The 17,216-nt window shown below is 40.7% G+C and overlaps 1 long non-coding RNA gene across 4 annotated transcripts in view; it reads right to left on the reverse strand.

Annotated features, from left to right (window-relative positions):
* LOC124241260 (uncharacterized) overlaps positions 1–17,216 on the reverse strand; it is a 71,477-nt gene that overhangs the window by 38,702 nt on the left and 15,559 nt on the right. For 3 of the 4 annotated variants that reach the window (XR_006889155.1, XR_006889156.1, XR_006889157.1), the window contains 2 exons: positions 8,132–8,305; positions 7,054–7,193 (listed from right to left, as the gene is read on the reverse strand). This is a non-coding gene — a long non-coding RNA (uncharacterized LOC124241260). Of the gene's footprint in view, positions 1–873; positions 1,487–7,053; positions 7,194–8,131; positions 8,306–17,216 lie in introns of those variants that run through there. The other variant, XR_006889158.1, reaches the window with a different exon arrangement.

Genomic DNA, 17,216 nt, shown 5'->3' on the forward strand with positions numbered 1-17,216 from the left:
TTTCCCTCCTCAAAGCATGTCAATGTCAGTTTACATCAGTTATTTCCAGACATATTTTTCTAAGAGTCGAGTTCAGATAGCAAAGTAATGAAGAAGAGAATTGAGAGTTTCGTTTATAATTGTATACCAGAGTTCGCTCCTGAAGGGTGGATCAACAAATACGCAGCAAGAGTCCAACTGACCAACAGGAAAATTAGGCACACATTCAATTTCTGCCTTTCAAAGGTCAAGTCCACCGGGGGAACGAGGAAGCCTGAAAAAGGACCAATGTTTCAAATATTTTTCCCAAAACAAGGAATGATAAATCCTTATGTTTAGCCACTGGTACTTATTCCGTGAAATCTGGGCAGCACAGGGTGGGGACAATGGAGGGCTGGCCGTGCAGACTTTACCAGGCCAGGACACAGCTGTGGAACACGGAGCACATATCTGGCCAGGGTTGGGATCTGTGGTGGTGAGGCGTTCCAGGCTCTTCCAAGTTTCATCTGCTTCCATTCTTCTCAGACCACAGTAAATGGGATTTCAATTCCCAGAGCACAGATATCATCTCTGATTATTAGAATATCATAACTGTAAATTTTATCTTCTTCCTTCCCTAATTGGACTAACTCTAACTCTACCAAGGATTAAATAGAAAATGATGAGAACTAAGTGAGGCAGTCGTACAAAAATGGTCGAGAACAGATGATGAAAACCTTCAATAAGGAGGACACAGGTGAGTGGATACGATGCAGACCTGCTCAGGACATAAATAATTCTGTCCCAGAAACTTGTTTGGAAGTCAAAATACATTTTTCCATAGGATATTTTACTCGTGACAGAACCATGAGAAGTTGGGCTAGTTAAAAATTTAACTGAATTAGGGTGCTCTGGTCGAGTGCTATGCTGCCTGACCAGCGGGCAATAGAAAGCGCTTTCAGATTTCAAACTTGAAATTCCAGGAGCAGGTGCCTGCATGGCTGGGCACATGTGGCCCTCTCAGCTCTGAGCCACTGACAGTGATTCCTAAGGCAGAAGACGACATGAAGCAGCCACAGAAGTCCGAGGGCAGCAAGGGAGAGTTCAGGATCATAATGAGGATATTCGTGGGCGGGGCAGAAGGGGAAGTGTCTCAGCTAGTCACCAGAGCTCAGTTTCACTCTTGCAGTTTTTTTATTTTGGGGGCCCAAAAGAAAACCACAACGAAATACTACTCCACACACACTAGAATGACTATAACCAAAAAGACAGACAATGGCAAGAATGTGGATAAAGTGGAACCCTCGGGGTGGCCCAGTGGCGCAGCTGTTAAGTTCGAATGTTCCACTTCGGGGCCCAGGTTCATCAGTTTGGTCTGAGTTCGGACCTACGCACCACTTGGCAAGCCACGCTGTCGCAGGTGTCCCACATGGAAAGTAGAGGAAGATGGGCACAGATGTTAGCTCAGGGTCAGTCTTCCTCAGCAAAAAAGAGGAGGATTGGCAGCAGATGTTAGCTCAGGGCTAATCTTCCTCAAAAAAAAGAAAAAAAGTAAATTGGAGCCCTCTTACTTTGCTCTTAGGAATGTCAAATGGTGAAGACATTCTGGAAACAGATTGGTAGGTCATCAAAATGTTAAACATAGAGTTACCACAGTATCCAGCACTTCCACTCCTAGGTATCTAGCCAAGAGAAATGAAAACATGGGTCCCCACAAAACCTGCATGTTCATAGCAGCATTGTTCATAATAGCCAAAAAGTGGAAACAACCCAAATGTCCATCAATTGATAGAAGAATAAGTGAAATGTGCTATCTCCATATCGTATAACTTTATTAGGCAATAAAAAGGGATAAACTTCTGATACATGCTACTCCATGGATGAACCTTGAAAACATTACGCTAAATGAAAGGACCCAGTCACAGTAGGCCACATGTTATATGATTAATTTATATGAAATATCCAGAATAGGCAAATTTCAATAACGTTTTTTAAAAAGCATAAAAGTGGAGTTTATTCATAGGAGTCAACACAAAATAGCCCATGAATATGTCATTGAGCGGTTAAGAAGATAGACTTGGGCTCAGTTCTTGATTTTGTCATTATTTGCTGAGTGCCCAAAGATAAGTGGGTCTGTGTGTTTGCTTCATCCATAAATTAGGACTATTGACGGCTATGTCTCAGGACTGTCTTAAGAATTATATGTAATAGTGACCACGAAATGGAAAGCATAGTACCAAGGACAACATGCTATTCAATAAATAGTAGTTGTTATGGACATTAATTTTCAAATTAGTAAGTGGTGATTTCCTTTATTCTGTTATTTTAAACATCTCCTCCTTTTTTTTATTTAAAAAAAAACTTTTCCCAAACTGAATCAGCTTAACCTTCTAATGGTCCTACCTTGGAGAAAACCCAGGTATACACACTAATCTGGCTTTGTCACCCAGGCATGACAGTGTCCTGCTGAGTGTTTCCCACATTCTCCTTGAGCTCTGAGTTAAGATGCCATAGTTGCACTTAGCATTCCCCTGCTCTTTTCTTCTCAACCATCCCAGCAGCTCCTTTCCATGAAGGTATAAAGATACCTCTGTAAAACTACAATTAGTTGTGTATATATTGACATAAACATTAGTTGTGTTGATAGAAATTCTATTGTATATTTAGTCCATCTCTCTCAGCAAAGCACTGGATCCTCAAAAACAGAGAGGATATTTTCTGATACCATGAAACTCGTTATAGTCATAGTACAGACCTTTGTATGGGAAGGTTTATTGCTGCCCTACTGGCTGGTGTGGGGACAAGACAAGGTCCCCAGAGCTGTTGGAGGACTCTGGGCAGACACATACTGACGTACAGCTCCTGCTAAAATGAGAGAGACTCCTGGTCTCCACTCTGGACCAATACAACTTCATGCCCCACTCATGTCAGCATATTTTCAACTGTTGCCTTTTACTTTACATGATTATTCACCAAAAATAAGCTGTTTTTTAAATTTACCGTTTTTTGTTCTCAAAAGCATGTTAATTTACAAGGATGTGTACCATATAGCAAAATGAGGTGAATTAATAAAAGTAATGAAAATAAAGTCAACCCTGGTGGCCTCGTGGTTAAGATGCAGCACTCTCACTGCCACAGCCCAGGTTCGTTTCCAGGTCAGGGAACACACCACCTATCTGTCAGTTGTCACTCTGTGGCAACAGTGTATTGTTGTGATGCTGAAAGTTACGCCACCAGTATTTCAGATACCAAGCAGGGTCACCCATGGTGGACAGGCTTCAGCGGAGCTTCCAGACTAAAACAGACTAGGAAGAAGGACCTGCCCACCCATTTCTGAAAAAAATAGCCCATGAAAACCCTGTGAAGAGCAGCAGAGCATTGTCTGATGGAGCGCTGGAAGGTGAGAGGATGGCGCAGAAAGACTGGGCAGGGCTCCGCTCTGCTATACGCAGAGTCTCTAGGAGTCAGAACACACTTGATGGCACTAACAGCAACAAAATGAAAATAATCTAAAGGTAAGATGAAAGGTTAAAAAGTAAAATAGAATCTGGAGTGAAGTTAGACTGCAAAATGGGGCCATAAATCCCTCTGCTCTGTGTTGTAGCTAGATCACGAACGTAGACTGAAGTGTTCTAGCAGCCAGAAAGAGGGGAGGAAGTGACCACTGCAGGAGTCACCGTGCTCCTAAGTTATGAGCAAAGCAGTTGCTAAAAAGAGTCACAACTCTTCCTATTACTAAAAACAGAAAGAAATGTCTCCTGTAGGATTCATGTGATGAACATAACTCTATGAGTAATACAATGAATTTTACTGATCCTCATTGACTCATTTGAGAAATACACCAACGCGTTACAATAAAGGTGATAGTCTAAAGGAAAAGCAGCATTCTTATTTAAAGTCTTCTGCTTTTCTGAATATGATGATAAGTCATTCACTTCTTTGACAATGTACATTATACTTTATGATATGTGAATGAAAGATATCTTTCAGAAATAAATGCAATCAAATTACATTGTCCACATGCTACATCCTTGCATTTCCTGTTCATTATATCAAAAAAGCGATTTTTAAAGCACTTTATCTTAACTTTGGTTTTCCTTAAAAATGTTTCATCCATCAATAGAGATGATTTTGAAAATATCTTCTGTTGAAAGATTGCCTTGATTTTTCTCCATAAACACGCAAAGATATTTATAATAGATACTGTCAACTTGACCTCCTGCTTGCCTCACTGGACTCATGGCAGTACAACAATAAAGGAATTCAGGGAGCAGATTCTAAATTAATTGGCAATTTGAACTTTGAATGATCATTGCTTTGTGCCTATTTGGGAAGCATGATTGCTGGATTTAGAGATGGATAAAGACAAACTGCTCTGCTCTGACAAACCATTCTTCTGAGAAAATTGAACTGTTCTTTTTCCAACAGGGTAATGATACCTAATCCATCGAGATGTAAAAACTCTATAAAAAGGCCTCTTTACGGAGCACTCTGGTCAGCCGGTTAAAGAAAGTGAGCAGTGTTCTTAATGGAAGATAAACGGCTGCCCTGTAGGGTTTTATCTGTCATACTAATCTCAAAAAGCATCTCATATAAAACTAGAGTTAAAAAGACTGTCTGGGAAGGCTGCACCCCTCCGCCAACGAATACCTGGAGCTTAGCGCTCAAGCCCTGCACATGTGAAATGTTTAAAATATTTGGAAGAAAGCTTTTCCCTCCACATTAGTCCAGGCATACTCAGTGAACCCAATGTGAGATAATCCAAAACAATTCAGGTTCAACAAAGGTTGGGAAAATATTGTAGTAGACGTAAAGCTTTGATGGAGAGCTTCTTTGATCTAAAGATTATAAAATACACAGTTTCTAATCTGACAAATTTTGAGCTGCAAAGCACAGTATCTAAACATTCCTCTTTTGTCATAACAGTTTAATCCCTTAAGAATGTGATTTAAACCACTGGGGAGCAAAGGTTACCATGAGATTTGTATGAAAGAGGAAAACTGCCTCAGACACCTTGATGGAGGTATGTGAGGGTCAGTAAATTATATAACAAAATGCTGCTTACTGCTGGCCCTGCCAGGTCACCTTCAGTTCAAGGCACGCCAAGTGCCCATTTCTTTCCTGGCAGTTAGATAAAAGATGAGACAACTCTCAGTCTCTCTGTCTCTCTCTGTCTCTCTCTCTTCTTTTACCTTTATTTCTACCCTTCCAGTTCTTTCATTCCTTCGGTGAAGATTTGAATTCCCTTGGCAACACAAAACTGGTGTCTGCAGATTCCCTAATAGGTACAACTGAACTCTTGGTAAGAAATGCTACCAAGTTGTAATGACATGCTTTCCATACATGCAGGTTTGACCAAGAATGCATATATAGTGTTTTAACCAAATATGCCCAAAGTTAAACACAAGAATGGTCATCAATACTGGCAAAATGAATAATTTGTTTTTCATGTGGGGCCAAATGAAACTCAAAATACATAGTGTGACCAAATATACTCCCTCGTTCCCTCTGACAGAAGGAAGTTTTACCCCCGTGAACCCATGAAGACAAAGGCATAGCGACCATAGTGAACTTTCTCAGTCTATGAAGCTAGACAGAGCTGTGGTCCAAGTATGCTAAGTATATGATGGTCTGTTCATTGGTCCTTAGGAACTTGGGCATAGCTGATGCATCCCCATGTGTTAAATGGCCCTCTTTGAGAACTGAATAGAACTAGGTTATCAATGCTGTGCAGCAGAGCCTCTGTAGAGGTGGTGTTTGGTATTTAAAGTTGGAGGTGGAGATTACACCTCTGCTCTACCTATCACTTTTGCTATGAAAAGGGGGGAACAAAGGTTGACTCCAACAGAGAGATTTAGAGCTTCATTCAGTGAATGTCGTTACCCCACCCCCACAACTCCAGATGGTTTGAAAAGCCTAGAAAATATGCATTCTATTTCTCCCAGAAATGTGGAGTTAGGGGAAATCTTGCAAAATTATCTGCTCCAAGTAGCCAGATTTATGTATGTAAACATCTATATGCTTCAAAAAACAGATATTCTCTTCTTAAATATTTTATAAGCAATTTAACCCTTAAGTCGAGCTTGCCAGAAGACTAGCTCGACACCTACTTTTCAGGAATAGGTACCTGTATTTCAGGTTCTTGTGACTGCAGTGGTTGCAAACCACCCTGAGATTACATGCAAATCCACAGGGCTCCCCTAAGGTCCAAGCCCCTCATTAGAATGATCCAGAGATGTTAATGGACATCTACGAAGAGTTCTGTGAGAAATCTCATCCCCACAGCGAGTGAGGACACAGAGCTGATTTCGGGGAGGAGCATCTGAGAGCATCCCAAGGAAAGTCAGAAAAGACCTACACCTCCCGGGGGTAAGATGAAGCCACAGGGCCACCCGGACTGACCCCGAGGAGAGCTGACCTCCGTGCTGTGCAGTCCTTCACTCAGCGTTCACTAAATGCCCTGGGGCTCTTGCGGAAGCATGTCTCTGCCCTCACTGAGCCCAGCGTCCTTCTCCCTAGCACCTGCTTATGGGTTCCAGTTCTGATGGGCTGAGCCAACTCTTGCCAAGGGCCTGGTCTTCTCTATGGGCCATATCGATTTGCAATTCTGGTCAAAATCTTGGTAAAAGTAACAACTGCTGTTCATTTTTTGCATCCGTTGTGGGACGGGGCACAAAATTAGCAAGCCACTATTTGAATACAATGCTGTTTTTTGTATAAGAAAAAATAGAAATCATATTTAATGGACCTTTCCTATCAAAATTTGGCTGGTGTTCTCTTATCAGAACCAAATAGGCTTCTGTAAGTAAACTGTTTTCTATCTTTAGTCTGTTAGTTATGCTGTCTTCCTGCTTCCTTCTACTTGGAAAACATTTTAAAAGAATAGATTTATTCAAATGCGTGGGGCTAACAGCTTAGTGTGCCAGAGGACTGGGCTGAAAGATTCATCAGGTGACCAGCTATGATTTTTTTAAGGACTCACATAGGACACCGGTGAAGCACTACAGGACTTGAAAAGGGCAAACATAGTGTCTAGACTTAAAAATGGGATGAACGATGACCCTGGAACCACAGGCGTCAGCTTATTTTCCTTACCTGGAAAAACCGGAACAAATCATCCAAAAATCAATTTGCAAGCACGGAGGAGAGCACATAGTGCGAGATAATAATTCACAGGCCGTCGTGAAGCAAAAGGCTGTCCAAGTTTCATAATTTCTTCCTCCGATAGTGATAGCCTGGTAAATTAGAGGGCAGAAATGGCATCATATTTCTTCACTAATAAAGTTTATTGTCTCTTATAACATTCTCTTATAGTCTGAGTAGATATGAACTAGGACTGGAGGTCATAATAAAGTTACATGCACACAGGCGTAATTGCGGTGTTTCAGTGAAATAGTAATCAATGAATAATTGCATTTCAATTTCACAGCTTAATAAACTAGGATTTTGTAAGAGGTCCATTTGGGATCTAGTACTATTTAACATTTTCCACTTTACCGTATAGAAAATTGACTATACACTTATTAAATGAACCAATGATAATCTAAGAGATATAATTATCACTTCTAGAAATAGTATTAGAATTCAAAGCACTGAAATAATAAAGAGTGGGGTTTAGCACTATAGAGAAAGGCACAAGGATATTTTTCTTATTGAACAACAAGAAAAAAATCTACAAAGAACGGGCAATGTGGGCCAGCCCCAGTGGCCTACGGGTTAAGTTGAGTACTCTCTGCTTCTGCAACCTGGGTTCCGTTCTGGGCACAGACCTACACCACTCTGTTAACGGCCATGCTGTGCTGGCCACCCACATACTAAAAAATAGAGGAAGATCAGCGCGGATGTTAGCCTAGGGCAAATCTTCCTTAGGGGGAAAAAATAGGACTGTGAGAGAATTTCCAAGTACAAGTTAAAAAGAAAAAGATGATCTAGTCTTTGAACTGGAATACACATGGATAATTATTCAACAAAAAAAATCATTATCTTAGAAACAGATTTTGGGGGGGATAAAAGCATTTTAAAATGATCAAATTCATTACTTTACATTTAAAAGTAGTTACTTAACAAAAGAGGCTTGCAACAAAATTATGTCAGGTTGAGTGGCCTAGGTCCCGACTCACCGGAAATTTAGCATCAGACCATGAGCCCTTTAGAGATGGGAAATGTGACTTACTCATCTTGAAAGCTTGCCCAGGGACACCGGGGTGCTCTTCCCTAGCACACACCCAGCGGACATCACCGGGTGGACTGAAGGCCTCCTTGCTCAGAGAGTTTATGCGTCTAAGCCGGGCTGCTCAGTGCTGCAATGCCCGTCCAAAACCATTACCTGTTCTCAACTACACAAGTTCTGAAATGGAGAAAAATTCAATAACCATTTAGAAACATCTTGACCATTCTGACAGAGTGATTTTATATCTGTTGAATCCTGTAATAAAAAAATTGAGGCTTATATTTTGTACATCTTTTCTTTTTTTCCATCTTCCTCATACTTCAATTCTTTCGTATTTTACAAATATATGATTTTGCAAAGTGTTGGAAATTTAAAAATCTGGCTTCTCAACACAGTTTGAGAAAAATTGATATAGAGCATACCGAAAAATTGGAAAAATTAAATTATTTCATTATATTAACACTCGTTTGGTTTATTTAAGACCATTTCCAGAAAACAGATTGCAATATCTGGAAAAATATCAGAAAGATTCAGGGTTATGAATATGGTTCAAACGTAAGAAATAAGACCAATTGGTACATCATAAATCTCTGGCCATAAAATGATCTCTTTAAATATCTTTCTGTTTTGTGATCTAATCTTTCTAATTCTTCAGGGTCATTTTAAAGTGTCTTCTTCTCTTCCAGAACACTCAAAGCGAGCGTATCTATTTCAGTGTCAGTGGTCATGCTAATAATGCTTTTCAAGCTCTTCATTTTACTAGATTATTTATTAAACTCTCAAGCAATCCTGGTGCTGGCATTGTTTACTTCTAAGGTCAGTGCAGAATCAGTTGCTAGGTGCTATCCATGATCAAAAGCCTTAAGTCCACACAGATTGTCTATTTATTTCCCCTTATCTATTGCTATCGCTCATCAGAGAACCCAGCTAAAACAGTCTGACAGAGGAACTAGAGTGAGCATTCACACCTTATTCCTCTAGGTTTGGGCCTGATTGGCATCCTCTTTTATCTATCAAAGAAGGCACTTTTCATTAAAGCCCACATCTTCTACACTTTACAATAAAACACAATGAAAGGTTTTCCACATGCTAAAGATAATGAAAAGAACTATAAAAAAAAAAAAAAACAACCCAAAGGTTAATAGCCTGCTGGGCAAAAGTTCACCTCATCTTTTCCATCTATCATTTTCATGACACTCTGTCCTTTGACTTCTCAGGGAATGACAAGAGGACACATTAACAATAGTGAGTTAACATGAAAATTATATTGGTGTTGTTAATTGAAAAATACACCTACTGACCTAAATGAACCACGTGAATGGCGGGGCATTTGTCAGTAGGACCCTGTTTGTAACACTGTTTTATAGATTCTGTAGAGGTGGGTCCCTTCTCCTCTAGTTAGGAGAAGTCTTGATGAGTTTCTCAGTGACCACCCAGGGAGCAATCATGTAGGCCTGATCATCCAAAGAACAGAACACTCTTCTAAGAGAGGAGCCAGGACCTCATTAGTACTTGATTCCTGCCAGACTGCTTCAGAGGAGTCCACTCAGACCCTCCTCAGAGGCTCAAGGCCAGAAGATTGATCCAAAGCCTGCAGCCCAGCATTCAAGGACCCTTCTGCTGTACAACCATAACATTCAGGCCTCTCCCTCCAGTCCACCCAGACTCCTGAAATCCACTGGACCCTCCAACTTCCTAGAATGCCCTCCCCCCTTCCGCCATTACCATCCTTCCTCCAACTGCACAGTACCCATCCATCAAGGCTCACCAGCCTATAAAGCCTTGCTGGTCAGGGCCCTTCTACACACTCCTAAGACATTGTGCTTACACAGTTCTCTAGCGTTTTTCACTTGTTTACCTCATGACCCCACAACAGACTCAGCTGCTTCACAGCCTAGAGTAGCGTCTCTGTCTTGGTTTTCCCAGTACCTGGCACAGAGCCAGCACTCAGGAATGCTGATGCGTGCAGCCTCCTTATTTTCCAGGTCTGGCTGTACCAGATGGAGGTGGCTGTGAGTGATTAAGCTCTATACAGAAACCTGAAGGCCAACTTAGTACTCATGGTCCCATGTCCCTACCATCTTTTCCTGCGACTCAAAATGTAGACGTCGCTGTTCATTAGCTCTGTCCGGAGGACAATCGCTTGAACTGTCACTCTGCACTTCTCTGTGCTTTCTCTTTGCTGATATCTCTCAGAGACGTCCTCCCTCCCCAGAGTTTTCATCGCCTCCTCTGGAATGTGCTTCCCTGCATCTTCTTCTTCCTGGCGGTATCCAGAACCTACATCCCTCCTAGCTCTCTTGAGAAGCTTGTTCCGAAGCCTAAGCTTCAAGGAACCAAGCAATGAGGTAAAGATTTTTCCCTAACATGCCTCTGGACTCCTCCCCTCGCTTCACCTACTTTCCGATTCATTCATCATCACCCACAACTAGAGGTTGCAGTGTTTCGTCACCAAGAACTGCTTCCTCCCACCATATTTGCAAGTGTTTCAGTCCCTGACCAACAGCCCCCTGGGCTGTCAGTTTTACTTCCTTGCACCCACTCTACCTTCTCCCAAGCCTCCATTTTCTCATATGTTGGCCCTCCCAACTTTGCATCCTTCTCCACCTGGTTTAGTCTCTGTGTGATCTCCTGAACTACCTTCTCACCAGAACCCCTAGTTTTCTTGCACCCGCACTTCAATCCACACACCCCTCCACCAAAATCCCAATCCTAGTTCACTCCAGAATGCTGAAGCAAAGAGCCTAGAGCCATGTGATCCAGGCTTTGAGAAACAAGGGTAAAAAGAAAGGTACCACCAATGTGACATCAGATGTCCACCAATCCGGGCGAGCTCTGTGCTGTGTGGCAGAGCAGGGCTGGTGCACTGCTTTTTGTTAGTCCTTTAATTCCCCGTTCTGGGCCTCTACCTCCTCAGCTATTATATGAGGAGACGAAAAGAGACAAATCCTTCTAATCTAGTCCATCTTTCTCTACCCCCCTTCTCACAATAAAACTCTTATTTTTAAATGAAAGCTTATTAAGGAACCCCCCCAAAATAAAAAATAGATAAAAGTGATAAAAGAGACCCTCAAGCAGTATACATTTTAATTGTTTGGCAAAAATAAGTGTTGAATTTTCATAGCCCCAGAAACACCAGTGTGTAGCCCAGCACTGTACAGAGTTCATTTTGAAAACTAGTATGCTATACCTTTGGGCTAAAAATTGTATTATAAAACAAAAAAGGCAAGTGGCTCAAAAGCATATTTAGCGTAGCTCCATTTATACATATATATATTCTTGAATAAACACAGAACATTTCAGGAAGAACAAATATACAAATTAACATTGACTTCCTCTAAAGACAAGGAATAGTGTATGAGGAAGGAATTCCATTCTTCAATACAATTGAATACATTTTTTTTTTTTACCATGAACATGTGTTATTTTTATCATTTTAAATAAAAGAAAAGGAAATCACCAAACTGAAGGTTTTCTGAGGAATCTTTCAGCTCTGAGGTTCTCTGGTTTTGTTCCCTGTAACCTGCAAGTCGATCCCCCTTCTTTTCCAGTAATTTCCCAAATCAAAAAATTATTTATGAAAGGGTTGTTCTAAAAATTGACAGAATTGTTTCTAGAAAGGAATTCTACATCAGAAGCTGTTATGAGGCAAACTACATCCCCCTAAAAAGCCATGTTGAAGTCCTATCCCCCAGTACCTCAGAATGTGACCTGATTTGGAAATAGGGTCATCACAGATTAATTAGGTAGGTTCAGATAAGGTCCTACTGCAGTAGTGTGGGTCCCTACTCCAATATGACTGGTGCCTTTATAAGAAAAGGAGAGAGACACAGAGAGAAGCATCCATGTGAAGACACAGAGATACAGGGAGAACACCATGTGAGGACACAGCAGAGATTAGAGTGATGTGGCTGCAGGCCAAGGAAGTCCAAGGATTGGTGGCCACCACCAGAAGCTGGGAAGAGACAAGGAAGGATTCTATTCAGATCCCTCAGAAGGAACTAACCCTGTCAACACCTTGATTTAGACTTCTAGCCTCCAGAACTGTAGGAAAATAAACTCTTATTGTTTTAATCCACCAGTGTGTGGTAGTTTACTATGGCAACCCCAGAAAACTAATACACAAGCCTACCCTCCCAGTAAGGCATACCTCCATGTCTTTACTATCTCCCACTTGGCTGCCCGTTCTGCCCACCTGCAGAATCGTTGTCATAAATCCAATAAAGAAGACGTAGAAGCTGTAGGAAGTGGGCTTTGGTATTTAGTGGTCCCTGGATTCAAATTCAGGAAGAAGAGTTAAACACAAGGATCAAATCATTCTATGTCTGATATTGAACCATGTGATATATGATAATATAACAACAGAAATAGAACATTCCAACAAGTGGAATTATATTGATCACATTGCTTTATTTAAGATCCAACTGAATCTATGGTATTTCACCCGTTCGATTTCCCCTCAACTGTCAGCAAAGAAATGAAATTCAATCATGAGTATTTTACATCAAGAAACTGTCCATTTGAAAAGAGCCTCCAAAATGAAACGCATCACAGGGATCTGGAGTTACTCCTCCCAGACAAAGATTTATTTTAATTTTAAAAAGTTATCCTTATAATTTTTAGGCAGCATTGTTTTCCCACTATAATAAATTTCTAGTATTGGACTATATTCTATTCCAACTTATCACTGTTCACATGTGAGAAGAGAATTTCAAGAATAACTTCATGTGCAATAGAGACACCATACAACTAACCTAGAAACATCTCTGAAGTTGTTATAGTCTCTTTTCTTTGAACTTAGTCAAAAAACGTACAATTTCCTGTCAAAAATAATCTCACTTTGGCCTGTGGATCCTATAATTAGTCGGTTTTCAAATTTAACTTTTTTCTTTTTCATTTGAAGCTTCTCTCTCTAGGAAAATTTCTGTCTTGTGGTGAAAAGCGTTCGATGTGTGAAACGACCTCTGACCCAAATGGAAGTATTCACACTCAATGTATTTAATGAACTCCTATTGTATACAGAACGTTTCAGTCTTCTTGGCTCCAGATACAAGAGAAAAATGAATATGATCTCTTATTTTATCAAAGTTTACCAATGAATAATTCACTAATTTTACAAAGAGAAGAGATAAGCATATCAATAAATTCAAAAATAAAGTCAGGTCCTGCCCCAGCCGTAGACTCCTCCCTGAGATCTATTTGAGACATTTGTACCAGGACTCAACTCTTCCTCTAGAACCGTTTCACGGTGAGCTACCAATTGTACCCCAGTCCCACTTAATAACTGGTGGACTTTCAACCTTGCCTTACATGGATGAAGGTGCCAGTCATGCCCACGTTGGTGAACAGCATCATCTCTCATCCCCTCATCCAAAACCTCCCCTCAGTCTGGTCACCTCCTCGGCTCCACCCCTTCCCTGGTGACTAGATGGTTTTGGTGAGCCTCGTTTTGAACTAAATTTCAGACAATTCGCCGCCACTATTTTCACCTGTGTATTTCCCCCTAGTGTCTGCATCAGTGGTGAGCTGAGGGGAAAGGAGAAGAAAATAGAGAAGTGCAGTAAAAAAATGAAACTAGAAAGGTAGATAAGGGACAGGTAGTAAAAGGCATTAAATGTCAACTAAGAAGGAATAATACTATTAGATCTTTCTGGAAGAAAATATTTGTAACTTATATAACCCCTATACCTACAAGAGATTAAAATATAGAATATGTCATAAGTTAGTGAAAAAAAAAAAAGGATAACCAACACAACAAAAGAGTGGGCAAAAATCGTGGACGTTCTGCCACTCACAGAAAAGAAAATGAGAATAGCCAATAAACATATAAATACATTCCTGCAGCATCATTAGGAATTAGGGAAATGCAAATTAAACCAATGATGAAATTCCATTTCTATTCATCAGACTGGAAAAACTATTAATCAGTCCATGTGTGACAATGAAGGAACTCTGATGAAATGCTCTTGGGGGGCGTGACACAGCTGTCTGGAGAGCAATTCAGTAAGACCCAGGAAAGCTGAAGATGTGTCGTCCCTAAATTTAGGGGTTCCACCTTGACACAGCAAACTTTCTCTACTCTGGACTAGAAAGTCTGCCATACGTGCACAAGGATATTCACAAGGGCTTTTGTTGCAGCAGTATCTGTAAAAATGAAATAATGAGAGAACTGGAATAAAATTTCTATCCCTCAGTAGAGAAATATCTAAATAAATGGATTTACTCAGATACTGGAATCCCATGAGAGGATTGATTAAATGAACTATCAACGTATGTTGATGACAAAAAGTAGAGGGCAAAAGGGGAAATATAGTGTGATACAATTTAAGTAAAAACTTAAACGGAACAATAATATAAATTGCTTACTAATATAAACACACATAGGAGTACAACCATATTCACAGTAATGATACACAAGGCTTCAGTCTCTGGGGAGGAAGGGATGGGCTATGGATAGGAGCCCAGTTTTAGTTGTATCTCTAACTTAGTTTTTCTTTAAAACAAAGGAGAGAACTCTGAAGCCAGTGTAGAAAAATGTTAACATCTGTTAAATCTGGGTGGTCAAAACAAGGATATCTGTTATATTATTTTCATTGCGTTTCAGTGTGTTTAAAATATTTCATATAAAAATAAAAAAGTTTAAAATCAAAATTGCCAATTTATTTTTCTAGCCAAATGACATTTTTAAATATCTTCAAGTGGCTGATTTCATTCCTTGCATGCTTTTAAAATATTTTAATGACTATCACACCAAATAAACACAGCAATATTTGCTTCATCTCTGCATACAATTATGGAGAGGAAGGCGCGGCTGGCTATGTCCATGCTAGTGTGTTGCTTATGTGAAAGTCACAGCACGTGAAAAATGGAAAACTTTTGGCCTAGGAAGATAACTGATAGCAGAATCCAGGATAGAAAGAAATTAAGACTGGAAGCAAAGAGATCATTCTCAACAGCCCTCGCTAAGTTACAAAGTCCTAGCAGAGGGAATGCAAAGTTGAAGATGAGAAAAACTCTATTTTAACAGCAAATGCAACAAGATTTGACAACTAAATTAACGCAGAGTGAAGTGGAAAGCATCACCCTGAGATTTTATATTTCGAAGGTGGTGACCTTAAGACATGGGAAATATAGCCCTGGTACATGGAGAAGATGATGGGTCCTGTTTTGGACGTGCTGGATTTCTTGTGACTTATTTGAAAGCAGAGCATCATTTTCCAATGTCACCATGATGACCAGGAATTTAGGTTGCTAGTGGGTCATAGACATGCCACTTCCCATGTGAAGCTGGGGAAGCCAGTTCACAAACACAGAGGAGGTCGGCAATAGTGGGGGGTGGGGGGATTGCCCTTGAGGTTCTTTCACTTGATTTCTACACCTTTCTAACCTTTGATTTCTTCTTTGTCCAGTTCCCTTCCTATCCCATGTTACTGAATATATAATTTCTTTTTAATCTTGGCTATTTCGTAAGAGCACAAGGGTCCTTGCCACATTTTTATTAAAAGTGAATCAAACTATACCCCTTACTTCAAGATGCCGTATACACAGTATGAAGTGACATTTCTGTGGTTTGTTTCCCTTGCTTGGGGTCTTGGTTGATCTCTTTTCTAGGGTTCATTGCCCTTTAAGAGTGAGCCCAAACTTCCCTAAGTGTTTCTAAACCTTAGGAACTTATCTGAAGAGTCGAGACAAGTCGTGGGAATGTAGAGGACAGCGCTGGAATTACAACAGTCACTGTGAAGAGCAGACATCCTCCCGAGGAGGCCGGTGTCGGTGTGAAGTAACGTGTGACCTTGCACCCGTTACCACAGGGCAGACTTAGGACAAAACGCCGCTTCTATAACGTCTAGCGATGAATAGCTTAGCGATCTGTGCACTGACCCTGGCGGTGACCGGAGCTAGTAGGCCAATCCAGGAAAAAGAGCGAATGGACGAAGTGGCCCCAACTCTTTGTAATATTCTAGAAGCCCAGCTGGGGAGCCCAAGAAGCCCATTTTGAGCTCTGATTCTGTGAACTGGCCATGGTGTTTTGACTTCCCTTTTCTTTTCTTTCTCTCTTTCTCTGTTTGTAACTGAGACATACATGTAATTTGCCTAATATGCAGTTATCCTGAAAGCAACACAGGCACTAAACAACCAGCGCGAGACAGGTTCTGACCGTAGATGGAACCGTGTTTGCTGCAGTGACACCATCAACAAAGTAGGCCTACCCCTGAGTCTGCGGACACGGGGCATCAAACCATCTGTCTACACAGCCCAGCCAGGTTTGGCCCCACAAGCTTCCATATTCCCCAAGAGAAACTCTCGGGCCTGGTCTAGGTCGGAACATTTCAACCTGCAGAACGTCAGTTGCCTCGTGACATTCTGTTCTTTGTCAGGAACGTCCAAAATGTCCTTATAAATCTCTTTCATATCACACATGCTAAAGCGTAGGGAAGTTCTTTATTTCTCTATCACTCTAGCTTAAAGCTTCCCTTACCTTAATGGATGACTCTTAAAGAGAGAAATATGGAAATATTATTTTGGCTAAGAATTATTGTTTCAATAAGTATTAGTGCCAGGCAAAAATATAGACACCAGGATATAGCAATAAATTTTAGAAGATAAAATTTGTGCCCTTAGGAGTTTATATTTTTTGGAATATAGTATATTAAAAATACATGAGTAAAATATCAAGTAAATCACTAAACTAAAGCAGGAAAAGAGAATAGGTATTCGGGAAAGTTTACAGTTTTAAGTGGAGTTTGTCAGGGAAGGACTGACTTAGAATATATAATTGAGCAAAGACCTCTGAGATGTAAGGGAGTTTACATGTAGCTTATTAGGAGATGAGTTTTCCAGGCAGAAAGCACAGCATGTGCAAAGGCCCTGAGGTACGGCTTCCTAGAGGGTTGAAGGAGCAGCAACGAGGCCGAAGTATCTGCAAATAGAGTGAATGAGAGGGAGAATCTTGATCAAGACATTGTTAAAGGGTGGGTGTAGACCTACAGGATCGTTAAGACCATAGTTAAGACTTTGCCTTTTACTCAGAATGAAACGGGAAGATGCTGGAGGATGTGACCGGAGCGTTACAGCTTAGGCTGCTGTG

The sequence above is a fragment of the Equus quagga genome, chromosome 6, assembly GCF_021613505.1.
Source record: "Equus quagga isolate Etosha38 chromosome 6, UCLA_HA_Equagga_1.0, whole genome shotgun sequence".
NCBI classification, from domain to species: Eukaryota; Metazoa; Chordata; class Mammalia; order Perissodactyla; family Equidae; genus Equus; species Equus quagga.